The sequence below is a fragment of the Rhea americana genome, unplaced genomic scaffold, assembly GCF_003343005.1.
Source record: "Rhea americana isolate MKP2758 unplaced genomic scaffold, rheAme1 scaffold_151, whole genome shotgun sequence".
NCBI classification, from domain to species: Eukaryota; Metazoa; Chordata; class Aves; order Rheiformes; family Rheidae; genus Rhea; species Rhea americana.
Window position 1 is genome coordinate 298,353 of NW_028185606.1, and position 13,495 is coordinate 311,847.

The window sequence follows — 13,495 nt, forward strand, 5'->3', positions numbered from 1 at the left end:
CCGGCCTGAGGCAGGGCGAGCGGTGGGAGCCGGGACCCTCCCCGGATCTGGGAGGGGACGGCGCGCCTCCAATCCCCGGCCGGCAGCGCTGCAGGGCCCGGCACGCGAGCAAGCTCCTGCCTCTCCTCCTCCTCCTCCTCCTCCCGGGAGCCGGACAATAAGCCCCGCCGCGGCTCCCCGCGGAGGCGGGCGCCGGCCCCGCCACAGCCGAGCTCACCTGCAGGAGGGAGATGAGTGAGGCGCGSGGGCGGGCGCCGGCGGGGAAACCACCCCGGCTGCTGAGAGGGCTCCGCTGCGGTCGCTCAGCGCCTCCGGGCTCCGCTCACGCAGCGGCGGCGGCGGCTGCCGCGGTGAGGGGCAGCCGCGAGCTCCGCCACACACATACACACGCGCGTGCACGCGCGCGCGCGCACACACACACACACACACACACATATACAGGCGTGCGCGCGCGGGCGGGGGAGGTGTAAAGAGCGGCGGCCGGCCGCGCATGCGCGCCGGGCCCCCCTCGGTCCTCCCCCTCGCCTGTGGCGGAGCGCCCCTGCCCGTGCGAACTGCGCAAGCGCCACGTGAGGAGCGCGCGCCCAACGGCCCAACCGCCGCCGAGGGGGCGTGGCGCACGCCCGCGCGCGTTGCCGTGGCGACGGCGGGGCGCGCGGGCTGTCAGGCGCGTCTGCCAGCAGCTGTTCCCCCCTCCCCGGCTTCCCCCTCCCCCCCCGCTCCCCGCCCCAGCCCGGCGCCGGCGGGCGGCGCGGCCGCCTCAGCGAGCGCCTCCCCGGGGGCTCTGCCCCCCTCGCGGGGCCCCTGGGGGCCCGCTGCCGCCTCGTGGTGCCGCCGGCTGAGCCCGCTCCTCGCCGCCGTTTCGCCTCGCTGACAGCTGTCCCGACCGCTGGGCGCGGCGGCTCGCTGCAGACCCCTCCCGCCGGCGAGAACGCGGGCGTTGGTGGAGACASCGAAACACGAGCCCTGCTCGGGGGCTCCTCTCTCCTTCTTAAGGCAGCGGGGACAAGGAAGCGGACTGGCCCCCCAAGCACTAGTAAACTAAGGCATTCGTTCGTTTAAAAGGAATACAGGGCAAGAACTTTCTAGACTCTTCTCTGCTCCCAGGAGGGTTAGGAGATTATTAGCTTACAGAAGGAAAACGGGGGCCCTCAAGGTGTTTGCATCATTTCAGGAGGGAAAGCTGTCGAAAAACCACCAAATTTTGCAAGAGTTTCCATGAAGTCGGAAGCGGTAGCAATAGTGCTGTCACGGAGACGAGACTTGGCATCGCCCACTTTTCCCTTCACCTCCCCTTCCCCTCCCGGGGATGCTCCAGCCCAAGTGAGTGATCATAATAATTAATAGTTAGCGTTTATACATATTCAGAGGGCTTTACAAACAATACCTAATCTGCTGTTTTTATCCTGTCGTGGATTTAAGGTGTTTATTGCTTCTTTCACATTCTGGGGAGAGGGAATCAGTAATTTATTCGTATATGAGCTGATCTATTGCTGCCATCCAAATAGGGCCACCTGCTATACATCGTCCCTCCCTTCTAATGCAGCTGCAGACTGCTGAGAATATAGATACCAGGATCCGAGATACCTGAGCGGTCTGGATTAAATGAGCAGGCCGAAAGGATAGTACTGACGTGGTATCGAGCGCTTTCATTTTGTATTGGCACGAATGATAGGAAAATAAAATGCCAAACTCCACCCTTCTGCAAAGTTTTCAGCTGGTGGGTCAGTGGCAAGGTCTGTGCAATCACAAAACACTTAGAAATAAGAAAGGGATTATAGGAAGACAGAAAGGAATTAAAGACAGCTCAGAAGAGGGAAGCAAAGGTAAATTTTGTGTAAGTTGCTCTCTTTCACTGAAGCAGGAGGAAATAAATTTACTTCACCAAATTTCTTAGAATGAATTATTTAAGTGGTGGATAGAGGGGGCTGGGTGACACAAATTTTGAAAGACGTCTTAATGTCTCTTGGGAAATGCTTCCAGAAAAAACACATAGTAGGTTGTGAGAAAGAAGGAATGCTGCAGACCATAAGCAGAGATGAAACAGGAGAGCTAATGCTCAGTCAAAATGATGGTGAAAAGCCATTAGGAAGGTGTTTTAAGATTCTGTGCTAGGATATTTATTGTTAACACATTTACAGATGGTCTAGGAAAGGACAGAGCAGAAGGAGACATGGCACCGCTTGTAGAGGGCACATCAGCCACCTTAGTGGGGCAGATCGTGAAGATACTTGAAGTCACCTAACTGACGAGGAGGGCATTGCAATGACAAATTCAATATTGATAAATAATCATCAATAAAACATAGTGTATGCTGAAGGGAGGAAACCTGCTTATATATTGTAGAGGATCCCATAATGAAGGTTAATGTAGGTAGTTTAAGAAATACGTGGGCATCCTTGACAGTAGATCAGGAGAAATGTCTACTCAGTATATAAACACAGTCAAGCAAACAACATGCCAAGATGTGAAATGGAGAAGAGTAGAGAAAATGTTGGGATCCCATGCTATTATTTTGTAGCAATAACAAAAGGTCAAAAAGACCTTTAAAGAATTTGGGAGGGAGGAGAAGTGTTAAGAGAAAAAAAAAAGTATCTTTTGTTATTCATGATAAATTGGACTGTGGAGCTGAAACATGCGGCTCTGTTTAAGTGTTGAAATGCTGCAGTTTCACACTGGAGCCTCATGTTGAATTGTTCTTCCCCTGGGATTCCTAAATCTTTTCCAGGACAGCATTTTCCAATATTCAGTTGCCCATTCTATATACATGGCTGACGTTCCTTTATTATTTTATAGGTATAGTTTTCCCCGCTATATTAAACACTCAATTTAAAATTCATTATTAGTAGAAAATTCCAGCTGTGCTGTTAAATATTCAAATGACAGGAAGCATCAAAAAGAGAGGAAATGACTAGATGAAAATGTGTGGCAATATAGTTGATTGTAATGCAGAAAGCTCCTGTCGAAAGTAACAGGAAACCACTGTCATTTGTGACTGTCAGACTGTTTGGATATGTGTACAGATGGCCAAACCTGAACAAATATCATTACACAAATTATCTCAGAATTTTACTGCTCAGGGGACATCACATTTGCCATCACCACATTCATTTATGAGAATAAATTTAGAAATTCTTTTTGCCTATCTATCCATCCTGCAGATAGGTACTCTTCTGAATAATTATTTATTACAGAATCTCAGAAGTTAGTTTTCAGACATACTTATCTCTAATCACATCAGCAATGTTTGTTTGTATGTCCCATTGCTCAGCTCTGTCTCTCTGCAGAAGTGTAAATAGTTTCATTGTAAACAGAACYGCCTCAATCTATAAAGAAAATAATTACTTCTTTTTGAGACTCACAGCTTGCATCTTTGACATCTATCAACCAATTGAAATTATGGAAATTTATCATTTTATTTCTAATTTCACAGATTAAAAACATTTTTCCATTAGGCAACATAATATGTGTATTTTTCAGAATACAAACTATAGTATGTTTGCAGTAGCAGGTATAATGAAATGTTGTTGAGGCTGCAAACAAAGCACTTACTATTGCAATTTAAATCTAAGTCTATAAAAATGCCAGCAGATTGCATTCACTGTTTATTATACTTTCATTAAGAGAATATAATGTAAGCATTTTAGAATAAAAAATTTATAAATTACTTTAATGGAATCTGCATTGCTTGTATAGATCACAGAACAAATTATTGTAAAATTCTAAGGCAAAAAAGAAATGGTATTTGATTATGACAGATCATATCATGCTGCGTACAAAGCTCCAGTATTAAAACTGTACATTAATATAAAATCAAATTAATTCAGTTGCCTTTCAGCCAAGCTTCTTGAGTACTGCAGAGTGCTGCAGAAAAGATACTCCTTAATCTTGTTTTAGTAACTAATGATTTGAAAGAATATAGTTTACATTTTGGCACCTAGTTAACTCTTGGTTAATTAGTAATTACTTGGCACTAAGTAAAGTTCTTCTAACATTGCCTGAATCTAGAAACAGTTATTATCATAAAAAGTCGTTAGTTAAAATCAGTTTTATATGAGCTGTCCCAGCAAGATAGTTGTTAAAGTATGTCGTTTCCTAAGAATGAGAATATAGGAGAAAATATTTTACTTAGGTATGCTAAGTGCTATTCTTTTCTGCTCTTATTCTTTGAATAAGTCATTCCATGAGTCTATCTGTGCATAATTCATGCAGTACTTCTGGAAAATAGATGATGAAGAAATATAAAGTACCGCTAAACTATTTTCACTTTATGAAAATAAAGACTGAAAATATATTGTTTCCAACTGTACAGTCATAAATCAATCGCTTTACTAAAGCAGAGTTGGTTTATATGCCACTTTAATTTTGTTGTTTTATAATTTTGGACTGCTTACCTATACAAGTCTGACATTCTAGAGCAGTGCTTTGTATTGTACATACTGGTGTCCAGGTTCTAGTAAGGTAGGTAGTCTCTGACATTTATTCCTATGTTTTTGGTCTGTGTTTCTCTCTCATGTCCTTGACTTTGTTATAGATAAAATAAGAGTCAAAACAGGATAAATGTAACTATTACCATCTTCCTCTTTCCTTTTGGAGGATGTTTATGCTTGATACATATGAGAGACGTACTGTCTTCTACCCTTTATTAAGGAGGATAAATTTCCTGCTTCAGTCATAACAAAATGCAATTTTCAGTCTGTTCAGTTAAACATGAAACTAATCATAAAAATATTCTAATGGATAAAAATGGCAGCACTATAGGAATCTGGTAGAAATAGACACAAGACACTGTATTTTTAGAGTTTACAGTTAGAGGAAGAAAGCATTACAAAGGATACTGTATCAAAGAGTGGAAGTGTACTTCACAGCTGCTCTAATTCAATGTGTTCAATTGACATGCTAATATTTTCTCCTAAAAGTAATATGATTAATAACAGAACACCTTCTTAGGAAGGCGTGTCTACTTGTTTCTCAAATTCAGCAATAATGTAATAAATTCCAAGTTGGAATTACATTTAAATAGTAACAATCTGAACTGGTTCTGTTTTTTTTCTTAAATTTTTAAGATCACAAGTTTTTTAAGAGTGCATTAAAGCAGCAGCTTCTAATTTCACCCAAATACGTATACTATGTACATATATATATATATATATATACATACACTCACTTACACACACACACACATGTGTGTGTGTATAAAGGAAGCTGCACATAGATAACATTATTTCCTCACTGTCTGTCACGTAACATACGGATTTTTCCACAGGAAGAGAATTCTTTACTATATTGCCCTCCTTCACCCAAGAGCCGTAGAGGTAGGAAGGTCAGTAATTTGCTTTATGTTAGGATCCCAAGAGGAACCATCTGCAGCAGGGACAATGCTGATAGTATCAGAGAAGGAGCTATAAGCAAAAAAACTGGCAGTGTAGAGGCTGAATACAGATATTCTTCTTTTTCTATTCTCCCAGTACCCCTGTATATCACAGGGGACAGTACATTATTAGAGACAGCACTAGCAGACTGCTAATAGAAAGAAATCCCCCACATTTTTTTATGTTGTATAAATATCTATCTGCACATATTTTCCATAAAGAATGGAGATGCTAGGATCCCTAAATGATTTATACACAGTATGGAAGTAGGACAAACATAAGGATTTACAACAGGTTTTAATGACCATCTGAAGAGGAAAGATCCCAAATACGGACAACAGCAACTGCTAATTGTAACTGGTAATATTTCATCTATGTAAACAGTCTAATGATCATGTCTGCCACAAGACTTCAAGAGATTTATTTCCAAGCTCCCTAATATGGATACATCTGTCCCCTGCTTAAATCCTGTGTTCCTGCCATCTGCTCCAAAACACTTCTTTCAACCTCAAACACTGATTAAACAGCTATTTGGAGAAGGAAAAAAAAAAAGGTATCCTCTTCTAATTTTTGGCCAAAATGTTTAATAACTGGAAAAAAAAATGACACTCCTTTTGGATCACCATTGGTTTTTGTGATATGAAATGTCATTAAGAGATGCTCCACTAAAGTTTCCAGGTAGTATTTAGATTTGACCATACAGTAGAGTATATTGCACCCACAGATTCAATGTAGTTTCATTATAGAATGCAATAAATTAGGAGGTAATTAAGTTAATATCATTTAGTTAATCAGCCAAATTGGCATTAAGAGGTAACTTTATATTAGTGAATCAAGAGGCATTCTGGCTTAAAAAGAGGCAGAGGCATCTCCTTAAAAAGAGGGGAGCTTCCTAGACTTCTTTAGTTGCACCACGGGAAGTTTGGCCAGTTACACTCCTTTGAGATGTGCTATGCACTTACCTCTTCATGWTTGGGACGTGGGGATGGGGAGGGACAGAGCTATAGTGCTCTCCTTTCTGTGTGAGGATAACCAAGGCAGAGAATTCAGTAGATCCTGTGCTCCTGCTTTCTGGGGCAGGACTGCTGCCTGCCTGGTCCTTATGTGGGCCATGTAAATTAGGAAAGCTCCTTATTCTGGATCCATCATTCACTGCAGTCGCACAATGGTCAACAACAATCCATCTCTTAGTGCTTATTAAGAGCATTGAAATCCTTGGAAGGTATTAGAGATGTGCTGAGCTTTTGTTACTTGTTGTGGTAGAGGCACAATGCAATGATAATAGTCATAAAAAGAAACATTAAGGAATTTCTCTTATCCTTTCACAACGAGTTTCCTCAAAATCCTTTTTTTTCTCTTTCTTTTTTTTTTTTTTTTTAGATTGTTTCTTCCTCCTGCATAGAAAAAAATAAGGATTTCACCTCATCATGATTCACCAGAGCTCCATAGGAGGTAACTAGACTCAATACCCATGCTTTTTTGCCCTTGCTCTTTTGGCTGGTTTACTATGCTTCTACTATCCCCTGCAATTATAATTGTTACTGCTTACAAGGATATGTGAAACAATGATGTGGTGTCTTTCAGGAATAATGTACATCAGAGCAAATGTACAATGTCTTTTATATCCACAGCTAATAATCTTTGTCTGAAAATATTAGAATATTATGTTTGTTGGTATAAATAGGTGCAGCTCTGCTGGAAGGCCTTGCCATCCATTACATAGCCTTGCTATGTAGGAGGCAGATGGCATGCTTGTGCAGATTTAAATTTAATAAATATCATCATTTAAATTATTGGACACAAATAGATAAAATAGATTGCTTTATAGTCAGTGTTTTCAGAATTATCTATTTAACAGTTMTTTTAGGTATTACTGAGATAAGCAGAGGGGCAAGACATCATCTTTTATAGTCTATATACTAGCAGATAAGACCTATAGAGCAAGATAATCACTTTGATATCATGCACCTGCAAGTAAAGCTGCTTGTCAGGAACTGGAGTTAGACAACTTAGGTACTCTGATGTTATGCACCATACATACTTATATGAAAATTAGGAAGRCAGATTATAACATACTTTCAGACATCATGTGCAGATGAACAGAAGAGGTAGACATAAAGTCTCAGATACTTCGTACTTTCCTGTATATCTCGAGCATTATGAGGATGAAAGAATTTCRTTTTAGAGACAGAACATCTAGGAAGTGCTGAATGCTTGGAGCCAGCATATGTTATTCAAGATTGTTTTTGTTAAAAGAAGGAAAGACAACGTAACCTTTAGAAGAACTGTGTGTGTAACAAAGTATCAACATCTACTATTAGAACTATCTGAAARAAAAAGAAAGAAATTAACCCAACTTTCTAGATCCAAATTTCATCTTAAGCCGTGAAACAATGTTCACATCAATATAAATATTATGAGGATTGTAGAAACTTCAGAAAATTTCACTTTAAAGAGAAAAGATCATTGTGCCACTTTCACAGCCCTAGAACATGCCTACTGCAAATCACTTTAGCATTCATCAGAATACCRTCTATTAAACAGCAAAAGAAAAAACAATAAACATTTTTTATGTAAATAAGTCACRGTATGAAAACAAGGCCTATTTCATGAGAAGAATCATCTGATATGGAGCAGTTGTACTGGAAGGTCTAGTGTTTATAAATGTGTCTCAGCTGGAGACAGCTGTTGAACTTTTGAAATAGAAGAGATTTTTCCTGTATACTCTGGAAGGGCTTCAAAGTGCACGCAGCAAGCAAATTCCATAAATACAATGGGCCTATTTTGGCCAGTGTTCACCTAAACTTTTACTCCAGTCTGATTCATTCTGGGGCCAAAACTGACATCTGAAAACTAATTTTCATTTGCATTTTATGCTTTCCCACTGACATRCTTGGGAAGTTGAAGAGTGAAATCTGAGTCTTAAAAATCTAAACTAGATATATGCTAAAAATATCAGAGAATGAAACCTCTATTTCCACAGAACTCTGATCTTTCCGAAGAGAAGCCATGTATCATAAGGACAAGGAACCCCATCCTTGAAGCTATTTTATAGAACAGCTTCTGACTGTTAGGATGAAATTTCTGGTTAATGCTGTCTACAAATAAGTATCAATTAGTTCTATAAAGATAAAAGCATTAGAAATAAATATTTAACACTATTAAAATCTAAAAGTTTGTCACTGTGTAGTGTCCTCCCTGGCTGCTGCTATATGCCACACATCAGCAAAAACATATGCCTGAGATCTGGGAATATTACACCTCAAAAAATTACCTATTACAAATTAATCTGTGAGAGCTGTATGAAAAAACTTTGTCAAAGATTATTCTAATATAATGTAGAATTTGAGTATTTTATTCTGTATAACAGATTAGTATGTTGCTTTCATCACCGTGCTAGCTAAACACTTCTCAGCACATTAAGAACTGCAACTAAAATTTGACAGGTTTATTCTTGTTCTCTTCCTGGAAGAGAAGTGCAAATAAGCTAAATTGTTTTGTTACACTTCGTCTTTTAGATGTAGATGCAGATATTTTTAGTTTTCACTACAGAAGACAAAACTGAAGTACATTTTGAAYTTGGTTGAGAAATTAGTGAGTTTCACTGTGGTCTTTAATTCTTACAGGAATCGTTTCCAAAGTTTCACCTTGGCCTCYTCTTGCATAGATGATATTCACCTATATAGCAGAAAGCTCTCTTATGTCTATGTCTAATTTGTTTCCAGAACTGAGTCTATTATTTAGAAATAGTGGACTTGGATCACTGACTAACCTGAGCTAAGACTAACACTTCGAACATGACAYGACATTATGCAGAAGGGGAATGCAGAGAATAGGAGAAAGTTTGATGTGCTCCTGATAGCTCACATTGCCCATACTGCATCATTTTTTATTAACTGGCATTTCTTAAGAGCCACTATTCGTTACCCTTCTCTCAGCCTGAGTCAAAACCTGTTTAAACTGGAAGTGAGACAAACTTAGAAAATTCTGAGTTTTCAGAAAATACCTACAAATAAAAATAACTACAGGCAAAGACAGGACTTGCAGATATACTGTCTTTTTTTTTTTTTCCAAAGAGAAAATATATGTGATAATGTCCTGATCTCCCTTTCAGGGAGAAGGCTGCCAGATTTRAATGTGTGTTGTCCTTGGCATTCCCAAATAGTCATACGCTTATGCATGCACATGCATTCAGCAAAAGCATTTGGAGATAGCTCGCAGTTATACTAATTGGCCAATGAGGCTAGAAACAGCTGGGTGAAGGGAGGAGGTTTGGGACTGTTCTGGGTGGCTGCAGGAGGTAGATCAAGGCAGCCTTTCACCTTTGGAGGTGAAAAGAGGCGGAAGAGGATGGCACAAGAGACAGGGATACAGTTTTKGTGAGTGGGCTGCTGTGAAGTCAGACTCAGGAGAAGGCCGATGCCTTCTCCTGYGTGTAACTACAGTCACTTGTACCAGGACAATCATGACTTTTTTACATAATAGCCAAGCAAAGTGGATTTGCATACCCCTATCTAAATCAACAACAGCTCAGATGAGTTTTATGGCAATAAGAGAAACATAATGAAATGGAAATTTTTTCTTTTGGATTTTAGAATATAGATATAAAATCAAGCATGTAATAGACCTCAATTATGAGTATATTCCAGTAAAAACAGAATAGGGCACCAGCACTGTGTAACTAAACAAAGTATATGGAAAACACAGTGAATACTATAGCATTTTCCATAATATATCCTCAGCTTAAATGCTATTTTACATTTTGGYTTTTGGCTTTAAAAATGTATCAAAAATAAAAGAGGATCAGGAAAAGGAACCTAAAAGAACAACAGGAAGAAGGCTGTGAGAGAAGACGCTAGAACAAGATAAACTAAATCTAGCAAATTKAATTGTTTTCATCTACAGACGAGAATTAGAGACAAATTTCCTATCTGCATTATCGTCATCATCCAGTGAAATCAGCCAGCCAGTACATGAACATATAGAAAAAGACAGTTTCTACTAAAGATCGAAAAGATCRATAGCATACAGTACTACAGATCTCTTCTAGCAGCACGGTGGGCTAGTTGTGAGAAGAGGGGGTGCCTAGGCTTCCCGCAGAATTTACCCCCCAGCCTTTCTCACTGCCGCAGTCCCCTGCGTCAGGCCCATGTTCTCCCACCTCCAGCTTTGCTCTGCTCTCTGCAGACAAACGTGTGAGCACAGCTCCCAGCCCAGTCTCTGCTCCTGTGGCAGCTTCSCAGCTTGATTCAGACACAGAGCAGCAGTTGAGTAGAGACTTCTGTGTTACCCCTTGGGGAGAGAGAGGCCAGGCAGTATGAGCYTAAAGAAAACCTCCGCACAGGCAGGGAGGTATAGCTGGACTTAGGAAGCAAACGAAACACATGAGAAAGAAACATTTGAAATGAAGAGACAGTGAAAGTTTGCATGAACGCCCTCCTCCCTGCAGATGCATTTTAATTTAATATACCACTTTGTCTCTGGAACTCTGTGCTTTAGAGCTGAGAGTTCAGCAAATGAAACAAATGGCTTAGAAGATTTTTTTTGAGGATTAGACATGTACATGAATAACAACGACATGCTGACAGGGAGAACAACTGCAAACATTAGTGTCGGTGATGCTTAACAGACTGATCACTTACTGGAGACATCTCTCTCCTTTGTATGTTTTGCATAGGTTTYAGGTACGTTATGTTTTCTGCTGAAGCATTAAATGTAGGCTACTGTTGGAGATAGAGGAGATACTCTAGACTAACAATGCTTGGTTTTATTCTTTATTTTTAATTACTAGTTATTTATAATACACTTTTAAAAAGTCATACTGTACCAATTCTGTTTGAGGTGGCATATATAAGAGAGAGCAAGCATGTGCATATGTGAGATTTAAGCCAATGTGTRTTTGGAAAATGAACCTTAAAGTATATGTCCTTTCACCTCAGAARTGCTTTCATATACTCATTCTTTCCTAAGTTATTCTTAAATGCATTTAAGAAAGAAAAAGATCTGTTTCTGCCTTGTATCTTCTAATCTCACTTGAGCTAAGTGCTTATAGTTGGATTCACACAGGTGGGAAACGTCTTTCAAACTTTTCCATTTCAAATTAATCTTTTTCTTCTGTTGGTTTCTTACTGGTCTGTTAGATAACTGGAAACATGTATTTAAACTAATCACTRCACAATGAGCCATGAGAAAAGGCAGCAGGTTGGACGAATGCTTGTAAGGCAGGAGGCTTGAAGTATTGACAAGATATTACCCAGTTTACAGCTCTTATCTGTCGAAAGCAGCAGAACAGAATGAGGGCAATTAGACTTACTAGCTGGTCTACTGACCTGTAAGAATAAAGGGAATAAAAATGCCAGGGTGTAATAAAACAGGCAACACTGCAGAACAATAATGGAACATGCGTAATAGTGCAAGAAAAGCCCTTAGGAAAAAATTAACTTTGCACTTGGTTTTGTTAGGAAAACTATAAATGGAGAGAACTACCAACAGCTATGCAGAATAGAGCTAGCACTTCAGGGAAGTATACAGGGCCAGATCTTGCCTCCTACATCTGCACATACTGTCTGTTCTTCAGGCCCATGGAAATAAGCCAGGAAAAAATAATCGTCAGAGGACTGTATTATCTCTTCTGCATAGTTCTCATGTAGTGTCTCAGAGAAAGACCATGCAGCTAGGGCACTGGCAGGAAAAGCTGCCTGCCAGGGGAAAGCTGTCCTTAATTCCCACTCCATATCCCTGAGGATATGCCACATATAGGTGGGGCATCTGTTTCTTTTCGATCTGAGATGATCTGAAGAATTCTGTCACTGAGATTTTCTCCATGATGAAAAGGAAGGGTTGATTTGGGTGTCAAGGTTTTTTACACACTGTGTAAGTTCGAGGCAGAAATGTGAATGCTGATACAATAGCGACTGTGGAAGCGCTGCTGGCCACCATTAGATGGCTAGGCCATCCAGTCTGCTATTGCCTTAGACGTTTGCTAGAAGAGGAATTGATTTTAGAAAAGGGAACCAGGGACATTATAAGTCCTGGCTTCCTCCCATACAGCCCACTCCCTCACCTACCAATTAMCCCTCCCCTACCTTTCATTTCAGTAGTTTCCAGGTACCCAGGGAGAAGAGATGATGTCTGAAGAGTGGATAATCYCCTAGTTTTACATAATATAATCATAAATTCATGATCTAGCTTGCTGATTTATAAAGGAAATATCAGACAACCTTCTTTTCAGTTTCCCATTAAGTAATGCATATCTTTCTTGTCTAGTGGAAAATCCCACAAAGTAAGAAAAACATCCTGGAGTTCGCACTGATGAATTACTTAAATTGCCTCCCTAGTAGGGGTCTGYAAGACATATGGAAGGGTCATAGCCCTCATATCCCCAGACCTAAGCTTCTCTGGGGAATTCTACATCACTTCGATTAAGTGTCATTGGAGTATCTCCCCTCCTCCATCATTTCCTGCTCCCTTTTCTGCCTCCTTACCACTCTTGCAGCAGTGCTCACTAAGAAATTGTTTTGCCATTAGCTCCCTCCCATATGGCTGTTCACTAATCCATGATCCCACACACGTTCATGCAAAGAGAGGAGAAACTATAGATGTAGAAGAAATGCTTCACTGAGCAGCACTGTTTGCTACTCAGATTATATCTGGCAATTAAAAGATGCAAAAGAATCGTGCTAGCAGTAGTACTGCTTCTCTCCCCATGCCTGACAACATCTGCAGAGCTCTCAAATATCCTGAATTTGAAAAAAAAATGTTTTGAAGCATCTCGGAATTGAGAGGTAGCTTATAATCACTTTTCTTCTCTGTTAACAATCTCAAGGTATTTTTCCACAGAATTTTTTATTGTTATTTTTGCTCCTCTGTCTATTCTGTTTGGTCAAAAGAAGACTCAACCTTGGAATTTACTGAAGAGTGAGGGGAGGTAGGAAAACTATTCACTGAAATCAAACCAGATTTGGGAGACTAACTTTTTAAAAAACTCCAGTCCTGCTTATTTACACTGAAGCTTTTTTTACATCCCGAGAAGCTTGTCAAGAAACAGACAATTTGTCAGGTGCTTACAATAGTGAGCTCTCAGCTCACTGCCTAGCAACTCACTCACACTGTATAGGGGTATC

The 13,495-nt window shown here is 40.4% G+C and overlaps 1 protein-coding gene and 1 long non-coding RNA gene across 2 annotated transcripts in view; one reads left to right on the forward strand and one right to left on the reverse strand.

The window, feature by feature from the left end:
• Positions 1-321, reverse strand: part of RALGPS2 (Ral GEF with PH domain and SH3 binding motif 2) — a 123,131-nt gene extending 122,810 nt beyond the window's left edge. Inside the window, exon 1 of the mRNA XM_085299618.1 lies at positions 218-321. The gene's annotated coding sequence lies outside the window, so the exon portion shown is untranslated. The remainder of the gene's footprint in view (positions 1-217) is intronic.
• Positions 58-8,521, forward strand: LOC146598820 (uncharacterized). Its single transcript, XR_014895175.1, has 4 exons — positions 58-350; positions 1,175-1,323; positions 6,753-6,824; positions 8,356-8,521. It is a non-coding gene; the product is annotated as an uncharacterized LOC146598820 (long non-coding RNA).
• Positions 8,522-13,495: the final 4,974 nt, after the last annotated feature.